General features: G+C 43.1%; 1 protein-coding gene across 2 annotated transcripts in view; it reads left to right on the top strand.

The window, feature by feature from the left end:
- The first annotated feature begins 15,173 nt into the window (after positions 1-15,173).
- RASSF8 (Ras association domain family member 8) overlaps positions 15,174-18,017 on the top strand; it is a 73,227-nt gene continuing 70,383 nt past the window's right edge. The window contains exons 1-2 of one of the 2 annotated variants that reach the window (XM_038153559.1): positions 15,174-15,419; positions 16,575-16,700. The gene's annotated coding sequence lies outside the window, so the exon portion shown is untranslated. The remainder of the gene's footprint in view (positions 15,420-16,574; positions 16,701-18,017) is intronic. The other variant, XM_038153558.1, reaches the window with a different exon arrangement.

The following is an 18,017-nucleotide window of genomic DNA, read 5'->3' as shown; positions in this document are numbered from 1 at the left end:
GTCCAGCTGGGATTTCTGCTTCAGACGCATTTACAGAGGGCTTTAGCCACAAACCACGGGAGGCAGAATATGGAGGGGAGGGGGCACCTGACCAGGCCACAGTGGGAAGAGTGGGGTCAAGTTTCCAGTCCTTATTTTCAGTTGGCTCAATGCCTAGTTCATTTAAGGTCTTATCGTGAGTTCATGTTGTGATTGGACCTCTTGCGCCCAAACCTGGCTGTGTTTGCCTCAGCCAGGGGTCTTTGGAATCTAGCCTCTGTAACCTGCATCACATTTGTTATTTCTGTTATTAAAGTTTTTATTTTCTGGGCTATTCTACCGTTCCTATTCCTCATTTATTAGCCAGCTACTCCCAGCCAAGCTGAGCTGGAAGATCACAGCTTCAAAGCTCCATAGTCACTCTGTAAAGTAATAATGTCATGTTCTGATGGTCTTGGAAATAATGCTCAGGTTTTCCAAGGTATTCAGCAGGAAGCACGTGTGGAGAGTGTCTCCTCCCCCCCCCCAATATGTCAATATAAAATTTTGGTGCTAACATAGGGCTTAAATAGTGCACAGAGGACCAGCAGAAGGTGTGTACTATCAAGAATACATCATTACCAACACCAAACATTCAAAAGTTGTAAGCTAGAGATCAAACCATTATGCAATTGGCACTCAAAAAAAGAGAATTCAACATGAAACATTTAAAGTTGATGCTTTTCAGCTTCATCTAACCACAAGAACTGACTTTTGTATAATAGTTTGGATGATGCCAGGACAAAGGGCTCTAGAGAAAACAATAAATATTTTGAGATATGTCAAAGTTACAGTTTTTAACCTGCAATCTGTGTGTTCATAAAGCCTTTTTAAGGGGGTCTGCAGAGGGTAGCTAAGAAAAGCAAACCTATTTTCTGCAGTATTAAATCACTATACAGGAACTGACACTTCCACTGGAAAAAGAAAGGTTTTAAGGTGCTGCAAATTATAAAAGGTTGAAAAACATGTTTCTGCTGATTCTGACTGCAGCTTTCAATTATTCAAGTGTGCAAGGGCCCCAGTTCTACTGAAGTTAACTGGGATTTGTTCTAAATCCCATAGGTACTTTGGAAAGTTCAAACTAGAGTTTTTGAATGAATGGTTCCAACTGTGTACAATGTGCAGAGCTCTGGTTTTTTTCCTTTTCCTTTTTTTTTTTTCCCAGTGGAGGTGTAAGTCCCTGTGTATAGAATTTAGACCTATGTATAGCAAGGCAGCATTTTTTGATTACGTTCTGCAGCCCCTTTCCTGACAGTCCTGAGCCTTGGCATTTCCACACAGTCTGCCTGAGCTTTTATAGTGATTTGCTCCTGTCCTTCAGCTAATATTTCTGGGAGGGATTTCAGGGATCTTTTTTGGCTTAGGAGTAGTTAGTTAAACTGTCAAGGAAATGATGAATGGAATCTGCACCCATGTGTTACCACAAAGATGCCTTGCAGACATTTCCTCAGATCTCAAGGCATCTGTTTGGGGCTTTCTTACGTCATCAAATACAATAGAAGAATAGTAATGATTAGCAGTTGTATAACAGCAGCTCATTTTCCCAAGTTCGTTTTGCTGGGATGTTTATAAAGCTCTGCTGAAAGAGAAACAATAGTTCAAATAGGAAAACTAGAGAAGAGGCAAAGTTCCTTGCTTAAGACACAAATCCATCTCAAGTCAGTGGCCAACACACAATTCAGATTCTATGCTCAGATCAAAACTTCCCAATGGAGGCCGTTTTTTTTAAATGAGGAAAAGATATTTGAGTTTCAAAACCTGAAGATTTCTTGACAGTAGCACTGAAAAAAACACATTCAGTTGCTTTGAAAGCTGTCTTACAATTCGGAAATTATGTGTATTAACTTTCCTGCGTGTCTTTCTCACATTAAAAGTTGCTCAAACCAGAAAATGAGCATGAAGAGCAATAAGGCTCATCCTTAAAAAAAGAAAAAGAAAATAAAAAAACTGAAACTGTGCAAAAGAAAAACAAGTGGTTCCTGAATTCCAATGATTTCTTGGTGTTCCAGTTTTGCTTAAGGCTAAGTCACTCCTTTCAAAGAAACATCCACAGGAAGGGCAAGGTTGTTCATGCTCTGAGTCAGGGTTTGTCACCGTGTTCCTGGGCTAGCTGCCCAAATCCTGCCTCCCTGCTCCTGCTGCTCCTGGGCAGGGCAGGAGGAGGCTTTGTGTCCCTGCGGTGTGGGATGATAGAGCCTCGAGTAGATCTTGCATGAAAATGCCTTTGCTCTGGCCTCTGAAACAGGCCTTTCCAGCCCCATGGCATTCCAGCCCTCAGTTCTCAGTGATGCCTCCTTGTGATTTAGGGGGAAAAGCAAATCACATTTGAGTTTCCCAGGCCCTCTCAGGGGTTAAAAATAGAGAATGTTTGGGGAAAAGGTTTGTGCTGATGGTGCCTGTTAGGAGCCAAAGATCTGGAAATGATTTATGATCTCAAAACAGGAGACATCAGGTAGGGCACTTAATGCTGAACTTTGAGGGTGTTTTTCTTAAATCCTGGGACTGGCTTCGAATTGCAATAATTAACAAAATAATTACAGCATAAAATGTGGGGTTTTTATACTCCTTCCCTCTGCCCTGTCCCTGTAGCCTAGTTTGGTACCCACAGGAGAAAAATCATTGTACACATTTCTTGTCCATGAGAGAAACTCGTCCCACACTGCGATGCCGTCCCTGCATCCCTGCCAGTCTCCACTCCCAGCCCCAGCCCCGGAGCGAGGCACTGGCAGGAGCTTCCCTGCTTACACAGTCCTGCTGACAGAGGCCAAGTCCAAGCCCAGAGCAACTTCCAGGGCCTCTCACGCTGCCTTTGCTCTTTCCTCCTCACTCTTAGCCATGGGTTTTCCCTTCTGGTTTGCTGCAGCAAACTCTGCAGTTCAGCTTTGATTCCCACTGAGATTTTTTTTCCCCTCCTCTTTTAGTGAACAGCTCTACTCTGAGTTTCTGAGTGACCTGCAAGGATAATTCCCAGCGTGCTGAGTGAAGCTGAGGGATCAGACTTGCTCCAGTTCACATCTGTCATCTGGTCCCTTTGCTGATGCTGGTGCTTCTCAGAGCATTGTTCCTCCAGTGCCGGTTACAGTGAAGCATCTCTCTCCCCAACCAAGTTTTAAGCCTCAGTGGCTCATCCCCTCGCTGATGGAGTTTGTGTAGCCTTCCCGTTTGACTTCTGAAATTGCTGCTCATGCGTTTTTCTTGCTGATATCACATGGGCTGGGAACAGGACATATGGGCTATCAGCACGTTCCCTCCACCACAGGTGATCTAGGCACCTTTGTATCCCCACGGGGTCATTTTAGCTGCAAAATTCTACATAGAGATAACTTAGGAAAGGGTTATTTACACTGCAAACCTTCCACAGGTTTTTCCACCTGTCTCCTGGCAGGCCGGGTGCTTGATGGGGCTTTTTGCACATTTTTGTGATTGTGAAAGCTCTTCCACAGAGGAGCTTTTTATTTGCACATGGCTGGACAGCACTTGGCACATGCTAAGTGGCGTTAGGGCCGCTCCTGTGATGTGCTGCAGTGTCCTGGTAAATAGGATTTCATGTATTTCATTTTTTTCCTGCTTTAGGCTCCATTGCCGTGTTTCTCCACACCACCTTCCCAAAGGATTATTGCCACAGCACTGCACCCCCTGTCCCGAGGAACAGGCAGCTCCATTAACGCACCTGTCTCACTGTGTGCTGTTATCAGCTTGGCTTATCACAGCAAGACCTCTACAGCCTCCCTGGAATTTCTGGCAGATACTATCACTTCCTAGGTATAATACATTACCCTTTAATAAATTAGTATGTGCCTAACTTTAATGACTCAGGGGAAAGTAATCTTTAAATTGATGGTATCCTTTTAAAAGAATTTAATCAAAGATAAGTCTTATGTAAATTGTGCAGTGTGTTAGTTATATCCACCTCGAAATGACTGAACAGGCAGCCTCCAGCCTGTGAGAGATTCACATTTTTTAAAGACACAGCATAGAGAACAACAGTTCCAACCTTTCCCTTTCATTGCTCCATACACAATCAGGGGGGGTTTGGGTCCACGTCCCCTCTCTGGGCTATTTTGCTGCTGTGTAATTAAAAAAAAAATGTAATTCTGCAGTTATGTAGTGTAAATTCACTCACTGCTGCACAAATAGCACTGCCCATTTCAGGGCCATAAAACTGCCCTCAGTCCCAGCGTGGGACTCACATGAGCCCTGCTCCTGGCACAGTCTGGCCCTGACTGTGCAGGAAGCTCATTACAGATCCCATTCCATGTACCCACGTAAATTTGTCAACCAGTAACTGGCAGAATGGTGCTTCAGGAACAGAGCATTCACTCACTACGTCTGTTGAGCTCGCTGGAGCCTATGAAGGAGTTTAATTTTTCATACCCTTCATTAAAAGAGACCACAGGGAGGACAAATGAGCAAGCAGAGCCAGAAATACATTACAGATGTGTCCGGAGTTTTCTCTGGGGGCTCGAGTCAGAAGTGATTTGGCAGGAGCTGGCTGACACTCGCACTGAGGCGTGGCTGTTGCACAGAGGGGTTTCTCCTGTGACACAGAGGGAAGGGCACACAGTGTGTAGGCCCAAGGCGGATGCCAAGGGCACCTGATTGTGCCCACAGACTTTTCCAGTGCCAGAGGAAAGCAGGGATTTTCTCTCAACAGCTTTGAAAACTAAGGCTGGTCTGGGGGATTTCTGTGTCTGCACAAATTAGGAAGATGGAAACACATAAATTCACTTGGCAGAAAGCACAGGGTTTTGCTGACACTCCAGGAGTTTTCTCACACGATACTGAGTGAAAACCATTTCCATCACATTCCCTGGTGATGGCCTGCATTAGCCTGCCTGCGTGTAACAAAGCAAATCACGGCTTGGGCTCTGAACCCACTGCCAAGCCCTGAAGAAAGAGCAGAGAAGGTGAAATTGGCCCCTTCATTTGCTGACGAGCAATGCTATCTATAATGACACAGAGCCCTCAGAAAAGACCTATCAGTGTAACACGTTGAGCAGGGGACTCTCAGTTCAGGCCACCCCTTCACATCCCTCATCCCCTCGGCTTTTCTCTCACGAATTTACACCGCAGGTCCCTGACCTCTCCTCCTCTTTGGGCCTGCGCCGGGCACAGATGTTTGTCCTGATGTTCAATCCCCCCATGGGCTGTACCTGCTCCAAGGGGTCATGGATCAGGGGAATGACCCACAGGACACTCACAGGGACAACAGCCCTGCCCCTGAGCATCCCCTTTGGCTGCAGTCTATCCAGGCAGGCACTTCCCATGGAATGATCAGCACCAGCACTCTTTCACCCACGTGGAAAGTAAATACTGACCATGAGAAAACAAATCCAAAAGGAATACTTCCTCAGATTTGAGACATGCCCTCTCTCAGTGGAAGTTCATAGTACCACAAATCAAATGAGACTCTTCTGAGAACTCTTTTTTTTTTCATGGAAGAGATGCCAGGTTAGTCCTGAGGGCACTGGGTCTTGTGGGTATCTACAAATTGCTTTCACAAAATGGGGAGGTGATTTAAAAAAGAAATCAAAACCATCCCAGATACTTCATGGTAGCACTTCTGAATTAAAGAACTGATTTTTTAAAGCATTCAGTTTTGTAATTTTTTCAAGGTTATTATTACTTTGAAGTTTATAAACACTTAATATGGAAAAGAGAAAAACAGCCCTAATTTATCTCAGAATTATTTATATCCTTGTTTTCATGATGAGAGTCTTTGGCACGCCTTATGGAAGATGAAATATTCAAAAAGTGCAAGGAATAAAGAGGTGCATGACTTTGGCAAACTTTCCCTAAAAGCGATGGGAACACTGTTTTAGGAAGGGTGCCTTTGGATGAAAGAAAAACAAAAAGAAATTATGATGAAAGAAAACAAAAGCAGCTTCACAGCAGGATTGAACTGGCAAAACCCAAACAGCATCATCTTCTTAACCTTCTCACTACTAAGAAACAAAATTCTGTTTAAACTAAATTTTCCTTATAGTCAGCCTGTCCTTCTGTGTTCCAAGCAGCAATGTCCTGTTATTACCCTCCTTCATTTCTCAGTCTACAGGAACTATTCTTCCTTGCCCCAAATGCCTCTGATTTCATTGCCAGCCTCTAAAATATTCACTGAACCATCTGGAACACCATTTCTCACCTGAATATAGGCAAGAGCCTCTTTTGAATTGGGAGATCTGCACAGCATCTCTGAGATATGCCTGGATCAGCTGCATTATCTGAGTGCAAAGGGCTTATCATTACTTTACAAGTGGTGTTTGTAGAGCGCTGATAAACAGAATGATTATCTTATAGCAGCTTGGCACTTCCTTTGTTCCTGTCTTTGGCTGAAAGGCTGGGTAATTAGTTGAGAAACCCTCTTCTGCTACAATAACCTAAAAAGAGAGTCTTATTCAAGACCTGTTTTTTCAGATTCCCTTAGCATTTCAAACCTCCCACCTCTGCCGTTTGCACATACAGGTCGTAGAAAACAAATTAAAACTGACCAGGAACAAAAGATCAGTCCCTCTCTTTGTTTAGGCATGACACAAACCCAGTGACATGAAAAAGCAAACAAACAGCAGAAGTCAGGGACAGGTTAGAAAAACAAAGATATTAGAGGTTACTTTGTTATTGCTTGAAAGAATAAAAATTGGCCTAAATCAATTTACTGCGTGTTTTCAGCTTTCCTGCTAGCCTTTTCTTACAGAGCAGACCCTTGAAAGCAGCTTGGAGCTGTGATTTTACAGCAGGGAAGAAAAACATTCAGTCAGTGTCAGAGTGCTGTGCCTGCATCACTTTTGCCTCCCATGCCCACATTTGCACTGAAAGTTTTAGTGAACAAACAAAATTATGTCTATGTGTTGGAAATTTCTACCGTGTCATGTTAACAGATCCCCTTTACAGCTGAATCCCTCAGAAAAACATCAATAATTTAACAATTTTCCTGGGTTTTGACCAACTGCCTTTGATGCTAATATTTTTCCTGCCGTTTAGCATTACAACCCTTGTTCTGTTTTTACACCACTTTCATTCTCTTTTGAGGAATTGTGCTGGTGGGATGCCTGACATAAATGATATAATAATAAAAAATGGTACATCAATAATCAGATTTCAAGGAAATTCACTTACATTGCAGACTACCAGGCAAATGTAGGTACTTAAAAAAACAAACAGAGCCATTCTTTCTAAAGCTATTACTTTCTCTCTTCGTCTGCTTCCTCAAATAAGAAATTAAAATCCATCATGTTCAGGACATTGGAATATTCATCATTATGTTCACTGGAGGGTTGTGCTTCAGGAGTAGTGGGGGAAAAAAATTAAACCAGTGCTCATTTTTACTTGGTATACAAAATTAAAGACCAGATCTTAATTGAGTACAATCATTATGGCTCTTTTTTGAAGCAATGCTGAGAATGTGGCCTTGTATGTTAAATGAAGACTACCCTTCTCCAGGCCATTGTGGTTATAAGTATGGACATTTTCAGAGGTTTTGCAGTTATATTTTCACATATGAGCATGATATTTTCTCTTGGGCAAAAAAAAAAAATATTGCAGATCAGAGCTCCCTCATGGAGTTACAACCAGAAGGAGAAGGTACCACTCGCCTTCAACCACCAGCAGACAGCCCCAGAAAGTTCCCTCCCAGCAGGACTCTGCTCCTCCTTCTTGCAGAAATGCCCTAGGGGATCTGTAAGGTGACTTTTCCCCTTTCCTTCCCACAAAGGGACCTTAGACAATCACCACCACGATGGAATATGAGCAGCAACAACCCCCACTCTGATATCCTTTTGCAGCTCACCAGTCCTCCTCAGTTACAAAAGACGAGGAGCCACAAGAAGGGAACTAGCTGGGCCAGACTGGGCTTGGTACTCAGCAAAAGAGCTGTTCTAAAGAAATGACTGCCCTAAAATACTTCCCTAGAATAGAAAAGAGTACATTGTGTTTGGATTATTTCCCAGATCTCAGCTTGGGCCTGAGCTTACACCACCACTGTTCCAGCAATCCAGGAGTGGCTCGGGTATTCCCATACCATGCTCCAGGAGTTCCCGTGGGCATATCCATAGCCAAGGCTGCAGGAGAGGCTCTCCCTTGTATCGGGATCCTGGAAATGCACCTCCTGTATGCTCCCTGGACACTGGGTGCTGGCTGTGCAGAAAACAGCTGGTGGGAAGGGATGGCAGCCTCTGCTCTCTCCCCACATCAGCAGGGATGTGAGGTATGTGGAGGTACAGCCTGGCTGTGACCCCACTGCCACAACTGCTCAGATCCACCTGTGCTCCCACAGGACAAGGAATTTGAAGGACTTGTGGCTTGGGGGCAGAACAAGAGGCACAAACCAATACTGAGAATCTCCCACCTTGATTCACCAGTGAACTCTCTGCTCCCAACAGATTTTAGAAGCCAAGGCACGTGACTGTTAAAGTTTAATACAGAAAATCCTAATCCAGCAAGGATGTGCACAGATCTGTAAATGAATGTGTGGTTGTGGATGCAGAATCACACAGGCTTACAAGAATTTTGAAGATTTTGGCCTTAAAAAAGAATATACTGTGTAAAAGGAAGAGAAAGGACAAGGAAAGCAGCAGGAAGAAAATTTTAAACCAAATAACGACCAGTTGATAATGTAAATATCTGAAACTTACTTTGCCAATTTCTTTGCTCTTTTTCAGTTTGAAGTAGACAATAAATGAAACCTCTCAAAAACAAAGGGCTCGATGAGGGGCAACAACAGGTAAAGCAAAGAAAGAGCTTTTCACAGCTCTGATTTCCAATAACTTACTTCTAAGGCACAGAACTACACAATTATCCTAAAACAGTCATCCAATTTGTTTCTCTGTGGGAAAGCTTGGCTCACTCGGGTCATAAGGATCAGGAAATTAGTTCTTTGTTGAAAGAGGGTATCTTGCCCTCTCATGTTTCCCAACCTACCACAAAAGCAAGGAATGAGATTGAGAGAAAGGCTTTACAAGACCACAGGGAAACTGTTTTCAACAAAGAAATGAATCTGCTGAACTCAGTTTAAATACAAACCTTGCAGAGCAAAGCACCAATTTTTCCTGCAACAGATTTGTAGGACAGCCTAAAACTTCTATTACAAACTTTCTGGAGGTGCAGTGAAGTGTCAGTGTTTATTCCCAAGCTTTTCCAAAAATCCCTGAGAAGTAAAAACCTCTTTTTTTTTTTTTTTTTTTTCCCATGCAAACTTCTTAAGATGGAAACCTCAGCAGCAATGCTTTATTCTGCGGTGGGTTTTTTTCCTTCACCATTTTAATGTGTGTTTTGAAAGCCCTTGAGGCATCTATTTGCATTTTCCAAAAGCTTTGGAGATCTGGCCCTAACTTACTTATGAAAATTGGGCTTAAGCTCAGGAACTACTGAGGTGTTTTTAAAATTTTGGACTCTTTGTATTGTAAAGTATATTAGCCTTGATTTTGCTGCTTCAGGGGAGAGGTAATTCCTATCATTTTCAAAAGAAATGAAATACTGTGCAGCAGGAAAAAATTGAGGGTCTAGAATTTTTCGACAAGGTCAAAATATGAAAGGGGTTTGGTGTTCCTTTTAATGCATGATAAAAATCTCTTCATAATAGAAAAGCAGGCAAGTCTTTTGGCACACCTGCCAGACATACAGCAGAATAACAACAAAACTGATTTATAAACTGAAGTGAATATAGTTATAAATAGATTTAAATATATTGCCTGATGAGCCATATCTTAACTGGAAATTATAATTGTCCTAACTCCAAAGTAACAGTACCATGCCAGATCCTTTAAGTATTCCTGGTTTTTTAACTCCATGGAAGGATATCCTACTATCCTAAAGTTTTGTATCACACCTGGAGAGAGAGAGAGAATTCTGCTATATTTTACAGGGAAAAAAACCCCAAAACACCCAACCCAAAGAAATATTTGAATTACAAAGGTTTTACAACTTTTCTGTGTATTATAAAAGAATATTCCAGTCTGAATGTCCTTGATCAGAGAAGGGCACAGATTTCCAGACACCCAGCAAATTAACTCCTGCATTAAATATTACACCCATTTCAAGGGCACATTTCCAGGTTCCTAAATTAAAATCTTCTCCTTGTCATTCCCTCCTAGTTAAGTCAACTATTTTTGTCTCCATCGTTGGATTTCTTTTAAGGTGTGAGTTTTTTTCTCTGCTGAGCCAACTCTTCAACAGAAAACTCGTTGTAGACAGTTTGATCTTCAGATGGTTTCTCAGTCCTTGCTTGGTGCAATGGTTCTGTCACCATCTATGTCCTTCAGGTAAGAGAGATGCAAGTCTCCATAGAGATATTTATTTGTTTTAGCTGATATCTGGTCACTTTCTCAGAGCCACAGTACATAAGTTTCTCTTTTCTGAATTTCTTGAGATTTAGACTGGCATTTCTTTCCAGGACTTGGCAAAAAGGTGATGCAAAGTACTTGCATAAAACTTAACAGGCAGAGCATTTTTGTTGTCATTATGTTCAAATTAAATGTCTGAAGACTGATAATGATAATTTCTCCTCCTTTATCATACGACATTTAGATTTCCTCCTATTTGCATTTTGGTTCCAGAATTGTCAAGGTTTGCATCTTTCTTACGTTTCTTTGTAACCATGGCAACTACAAACTTACTTTTTGCTCTAATGAAAGCCAAGACTCTTGTGCAGTGATCTACAGAAGACAGAACTTCAAGAAAAATACTTTAAAAATTATGTTTTACTATCAACCATTCCAGATAACTATTGATTTAAACAGGCCTTTAAAAACTGTTTTAAAGGTGTTCATCCAAATCTTATAATCCTATGGCCAATGCACAAGAGTGAGGTCCACTAGTAATGTTTCACTTCTCTGTAACATTCCCCCACCGTAGACCTCAACATGTTCCTCTAACTTGAGTGAACTGGTCTATCTCTGAAGGAAGAAGATGACTTTCTATTAATCAAGAAAAATCAGAGGAAAAAAGCCATTTGTTGATAAACAGACAGAACCAGGCTCACCTGATTCCCATTCCTGTGAAATAAACAGAAGAGCCACATTCATGAATATTGAGTATCTTGCCTGCCAGAACTGTAACTATCCCTGAATATATTCATACTGCGCTTAGGCTGGACCCAGGAACTGGGAGAGTTACTGCTTGTACTGACAACAAAAATGAATTTGCTCTGGGTGCTTATTAAATGCTAATTCCCTAGTTAGTATGAGTTAACATTCATATCCAGATCAGAAAGAAAGGGGAAGATTTCAGTTTGGGATTCTTTTTTGAGCTCATTTGGATCTCTTCCACAGAGCCGAGTCTTGAAATCTGCAGTTTCTGTGAGTACCCAGAATCTGTTGTGTGAAACAGAAATAGAACCTATTTCCCATCTTAGAATATCTGTATTTTGAATTTCAACCATTTGAAGACTGAGATTGCATTTTTTCTGTATATCGAACACAGCACATCACTCACAATCAATGCACAGCAAGGCAAGACCTAGAAAGAGGAGAAACAACCAGGAATTATTGCTCCTCAGGCTGCAAGAAATAAATATTAACTGAAAAGAAAAACAAAACTAAGAAGAAAGAGTTTGAAGAATGCACTTAAATTTTAATCTGATGTTTGTTTGCTTCCCCTGAATATCAGACAGCAGCTCTATTTTAAAAGAAACCAGCCTCTTGAAATGTTCATTTTACAGTTAATCAAATACACCACTGGACATAAATTAACCCCACTCCAAATTAGCTTGTTTTTCTGCTTGTTGGGTATCAGTTCAGATTTATTTGCTATGGACCAAATTCAGCAAAGTACTTAAGCACATGCCTAACTTTGATCATGCAAGCAGTCCCACTGAGACTATTCACATGCCCCAATATATGTACACAGTTAAAGAATTTGCTGGATCCAGCCGTACTTTTCCTCAAGAAAGCATTTGCAGAGACAGAGTTTGTTCTGTTCTGACCATGAAGAGCTTCCTGCAAACCCATGACAGTGAAAGCAGCGCTGATCACTTGTCACTGGTCACACAGAGCTGTTTCTGTTCTCAGTGAGCTGGATTGTATAGTCTGGATTAAATCTGAAGGGCCCACCAAGACACTGCATTTCTCAAGGTCAAATGACAGTGGCAAGGGCAGAGGTAGCCACTGCTAGATTGAGGAGAGGAGGAAATTAAAGAACCTCAGGAACATTCTCATCTTGGTTTTGGTCAAAAAGGCATCATTCTTGGAAAACTTACATAACCAAAAGGCATGTGGGCTTATTTTCTCCTTTCTGTGCTCATTAAGAACATATGTGTAAGGCTCCGCATGTGTGTGGCTGTGTGGTATAAGGAATTCCCTGTGCAACGACAATCCAAAGGGTATCTTACTTGTTTCCTGGGGTACCTAAATTACCCCTTTGGCAAAACCAAAGCAGGATCTTTATGGGAAAATTGCTTTCCAACAGATCTGAAAACTTCTCTGGCTAGATCCTCCTCACCCTCCTCCAGCAAAGTGTGGAAGAAGGATTGAGTGAAGGTGAATATGACTCAAATTATCTGGGATTACATTAAAAATAACAAAGTTAAGAAGTGATTGGAGTGGGCACCAGGAGTGAAGAACTGTCACAGCAGAGTCACCCTGCACCAGCACAAAGTTCTGCCCTTGGCTGGTACAATTTAGCATCACTCTGTAACATCTTCCTAACCAATTTTCTGGGAAAATAAGGCATCTTGTTCTTTCACAAAAAGAGCAGCTGGACTGCTGTGTTACATAAGAGAGGTATTTGTACAATTTTAGCCCCATTTCATGGCTGGATTTGAGCCCGATTCCCCCATTTTCGCTTAAATGACCACTGTCATGTTCCCTGTGCTAGCCTTGGTCAAATTCTTGGTAAAATTTATGTAATTGAAGCAACACAGAAATTTGATTTTCTCTTTTTGCCACCACCTCACCTTCCAAAAGAGTTACATTTTTGATGTACAAAATCACTTTTGAAAATATATTTGATGCCCTCTCTGGATGTCCTGCCATATCAAGCTGCGCAAAAATTGCTCTGAAAAATTCACAAACGCTATTTTGAAGCAGCACTTTGGTGACTTCATAACCAAATTGCAGGAGGGAAATAGGAAGAAATAAGACATTAGAATATTAAAAATGCCAGTGCTCAGCCAGCAAGTCAAACACCACAACAACACTGAACATAAACATTTTATGCCTTGTTGTGCATGTGCTGAACATTCCGAAATCTCTTAATTGTGGCCATTAATTTTCCCTCTGTAAAGGGGTGTTTTTTTATTCACTAAACTTTCTCTTAGGAAATTATGCAAAAGTGTATAAAAATTATTTGTTGGGCTTGAGAAACTAATAGGTGAGTGAACTTTGTATAGAAAACTTGATATTTGATGTTGTGGCCCCCAGTTCTGAACACCTGAAGGGGGCAAACAACAGACTCAATGACTTATCAAGTACTTGTTTTCAGTAAACCATTAACTCCTTCAAAAAGGCTTTTCTCCTCCTAACAATAATTTCCCAGGTCATATAGCTTCAATAGCTTCCCAGATCATTCACTCCATAGAAGTCCCTGGGAAGCCTGAATTTTGGGAAAATAACTTCCATGAATTTTACAGCTTCTGTTGTGTTTACAGGCTTCATGAAAAACAAAAGGAAGCAGTGGTATATTCCGAGAACAGCAGCATCTTGACAGGTATAGTTGGTTAAATATTTTGCCACAAAGAATCTACCTAGAAAATGCATCAAGCTTTTAGGATGTTGTCTGACATTCTAGAAAGTCATAGTAAAAGATGCCTAGTGCAAACAAATCTCATCCAGTAGAATACAGCACCATTCCTTTTTCCTTTCATCCCTCAAGTGATGGTTTATTTTAAAATTTCTTAAATTGAAGGTGAGTGTGAGTGTTTAACTGACCACAGAAAGCACATAGTCCCAAAAAGAATAATCTAATTTTTACAAACTCCACTTCAAGTTGCACTTAAGGCTCTTCTCACAGACTGCTTAGCACCTCTTCCTGTAAAAGAGGATAAAAAAGTCTAAACAAAGAAATAAAAGTGACAGCCTTCTGAAGACTTTTTCAGCAGGAACTTTGGAGGTGTGCTTACAAAAAAACTGCTTAGCAAAATGAACCCATGAAGAAAGATGTGATCACAACCCAAGATTCAGACCTACTAGGAATATTTGTACAAATATCCCCAAACCCAAATCTCACCAATATTTATTTGCTTGTGTCTAAACTGAAGTTATGCTTGTACTCTTGAAAATGTCCTCCATGTAGCACCAGCACAGAGCTGTGTGGAAGCAACTCCCTGCAGGGAAGCAAAACCCTGCTCTCCTCTGAAGGATCAGGAATTGCAAAAAAAACCCACCTCCATAAAAACACTTTGGGATGCTCAAAACCCACAAGAGGAATAGTGATAACACAAACAACAAGAAGAGTCTTTTTTGATGAGACTCTTCTTTAAATGACCAGCGTGTCCTGGACATGGCACAGGCAGTATTGGGAAGGCCACAAGCCCAGGGAAGAGCTGGGACTGACTGCTGCTGCTCTGCTGCTGCAGCTGCTGGGAACTGAGTGCAGAACCTGTGCCAGAGTTTGCAGACAGCAAAAAATGCCTGTGCATCACAGCGCTGAAGTTCATTTCCAAATAGGTTTTGGATTTTTTTTAATGGTCATTTTCCCAAAACTGATTAAAACTTCATACTCAAAACTTTTTGCCCCAATCAGCCGCCTGCAGTCTTTGCTGCTCTGAGATTTATGACTTTTTTTTTTTTTTTTTTTTTTTCCCGGAGAATTTTCCATCATCAAGATCCAAATCAGCAACAACACAGAACACTGCCCGCCGGCTTCCCGCATCCCGGTTCAAACAAGCACCAAGGGCGTTCTTGTTTCTTCCAGAAACAATGGGGGGGGGGGATAAAATCTCGTGGAAAACCACAGAGTAACCCGAGGTCTCCGCCGCGCCCGGGGCTCGCCCTGTGCTTTGGGAGGGGGTGTGGAGGAGGGCGGGCGGCCCCGAGCTCCGATCGCCCCGCGGTGCCGGGCACGGCTCCGGGGGCTCCACTCGGGCGAGGCTGCAGCGCCGCCGCCTCCCGAGGCTGCCGGGCCGGAGCCGGGGCCGGGGCGGCGGGGGCGGCTGCGGCTTTAAGAGCTCCCACAATGCCGTGCTGGCGCCCCAGTTCCGTTACATGTCTCCCCCGGTGAAGGGGAGCGAGGCAGCGGCAGGAAGGAGGCGGAGGCCCCCCCCGTCCCTCCCCGCACTCCCGCCCGCCCACCCCCGCGGCGGGGAGGAGCGGGGCAGCAGCGGGGCAGGGCCGCGCCGAGCCCCGGGCGCTGCTCCGGCCGCGCCGCCCCCCGCGGGCAGCGAGGCGGGGCCGGCGGCCGCTGGCGCTGCCCCGGAGCCGCCGCGGGACGGGCGCCCGGAGCCGCTGCCGGCGCGGCGAGCGAGGGGACGGGCGGTAAGTCCTGTTCCCCTGCCCCGCTCCCCTGCCCCGCTCGCTCTCTCCGTCCCTCGCTCGCTCTCCCGGCTCCGCGTACCCTCTCCAGCAGCTCCCGGTTCATCCCCGCTGGGGGGTTTGTGACCCTTCCCTGCCTCCTCCTCGCTCGCCAACTTTCTCGTCCCTCTCGCCTGTTTCCCATCTCCCCATGGATTTTCTTGGGGTTTTTTTGGGTTTCTTTTCCTGTTGTTTCTGGGGTTTTTATTTGGGTTTTTTTTTTTTTTTTTGGTTGTTGTTGGTTTTTTTTTTTTTTTTTCTTTTGGCGTTTTCGGCTCTGCCGTTCCCCTTCTCGCCTCTTCCCAGCCTTCTCGCACTCGTTTCTGTCCTTTCGCTTCTTCCTTCGCTACTTCCCCGGCTTCCTCTGGCTTTTCCTTTCTCCTGGCATCCGTTGGGCATCGCTTGGAAAAGTAAGGGATATTTTTCGGTGTCCTTGAGGAAGGGAATTCAAAACCTACTTTTCTTCCATGGGGAAATCTTTGTAATAGTTTTCTTTCCCCTTCTCTTCCTGTCACAGGAAAGAAAATTAAACCTATTTTTCTCCTTTTCGTTTTTCCCCTCCTTTTGCTACGTGGACTGTTTGTTTTGGTATTTTTTTCTTCTCCCCCTTCTTCGGGCAGTGCCGGTTTGTTTCACGATTAATCTCTTTTATTCCTGCTCCAACCCCTCCCTCTCTCCTTTTCTTCCCCAGTAAGAAGAAAGATTAGAAGAAAATGTTTTTTTGCCGGCAGGGAATGCATGAGACTTTTTGTTTTGATTTTTTTTTTTTTTTCTCGTGGGGTACTATTGATGAGAAAAGCTTAAGCAAATACAGTGCGGTAGGACAATACAGAGGCATGAACTTTAAAGGGTAAGGAAATGGATTCTGGTGCTTGCTTTTTCCAGCTCTGAAGTGTGTTGGGGGGGTCTGGTCTGCTCCAGGGTCCGCTTTGGGGTTGTGCTAGTCCGGTGTGTGCCAACCTGTTTTCTGTCCAGCAGAATGGTGATTTGAACGCAGTCCTAAACTGCATTTCAGTGTTGCTCGTGGGTTTCGTCAGTGTGGGAAATCAGGAGGCGGGGGAAGGTTACAGATTCCGGTGACCCCTTTGGAATTACACCTGTCACGCCTCCCATCCCCAGGCTGCAGGTGTGTCGGAGGTTGACACATTTAACATCAGCGCTGGAAACTGTTCGCATCCGTGGCCAAAAGTGCTGTCGGGGTTTAGGAAGTCCGTTTGGGACCTGTGAATTTCTGCCTCAGCTCTGGTCAGTATCACACGTTGGAATTGAGTGTTAGCCGGGCTGTGGAGAGTGAGCGAATCAATTGCCTAATGATTTCTGCAAGAAACCTGTTTAAGGGCTTTCAGGCTCTCTGCTAATTGTGTGTGGGCGCGGTGCGGTTGTGTTAAGTGCTGTGAAAGTAAAGGGCTCTGTCTTTTTCAGTAGCGAAAATGTAGCTTGTAAATGAACTGGCAACTCTTTTGATTGGAGGTGGTTCTTCCTTCTGTTACTTGCCTCTTTTGATAGATACTGTTCCAAAAGTCCAAAACACCACGTGGCTGAACTGCAAATAAAATCAGCCTTACTTTTCCCCCGCTTTTTTTTCAAGAAGAGAGAAAATTTAATTTCGGATTAACTTTTTGTTTGATGATATCTCACTGGAAAGTAGGCTAGACATGAAATTGGAAGTACTTCTTTGAGTCTTAGAGCAAAAATTCTTTTTGATACGGAATGAATTGCTGAGGGAACTGAAATGACTGATTGGATTTCATTGTACTTAGTTGTGTGCCCTTTAGGACAACTGAGAGATAAAGGTGATTCACTTCTTACAGTTAAGTAATCTCTCCATCCTTTCCACCTTTGGGAGCCTAGTAGAATTTGATCCATTGTTTGAATTAATCTTGTTTTCAATCTTTACTGGAGATGAAAAAGTTTGGCATAGTGGGAAATAGGAGGAGAAAAACACCAAGTCATATTTACCAAGAAGTTTAAGTCTTTCAAAACTACCTCGAAACACTAGCAATAATTCTGAAGAGCCGAATTAAGTTGATTAATATAGCTTCTTAAAATCTGTTTGAGGGAAGCTTTGGAAAGGAATGAAGGAGATTGAGCTGCTGAAAGTGTGGAGCTGAGCACTGAGGATGGTGGTTTCTGTTCCTGCTTCTGCCATCGCAGGGCAGTGTGACCTCCTGCCCAGGCTGCCTTGCTGCCTGCACCTCCTGGGATACTGAGATTGCCCCGATTCTCTTAAGGGCTTTTTCATATGATTTGTATGAATAATTGCACATAAATGTTCAGTTGTTGTTCTGATTGCTGATCAGATGGTAGTTTGGCTCGTGCTGATACTCATCCTTGGAAAGTTTCAGGGATCTTGAGCATCATCATTTATTTGGAGCAACACTGGATTTTTACATTGCTGCAAAGGTTTTGAGACTGGGGCTATTTTTATCCTCTGAATATCTCTGACAGTATCAGTGCATGCTTTTTGTATGGTCCCTTAAGTCTGCCTCAAGCTGACTATGAAGTACAGCATTGATCTCTTCAGAAAGAAACTGTTAAACTGAATTACAGGGTGGAAAACTG

Source organism: Motacilla alba, chromosome 1A (assembly GCF_015832195.1).
Source record: "Motacilla alba alba isolate MOTALB_02 chromosome 1A, Motacilla_alba_V1.0_pri, whole genome shotgun sequence".
NCBI classification, from domain to species: Eukaryota; Metazoa; Chordata; class Aves; order Passeriformes; family Motacillidae; genus Motacilla; species Motacilla alba.
The sequence above is the reverse complement of the archived record's forward strand: the minus strand, read 5'-3'. Positions and strand labels throughout refer to the sequence as shown.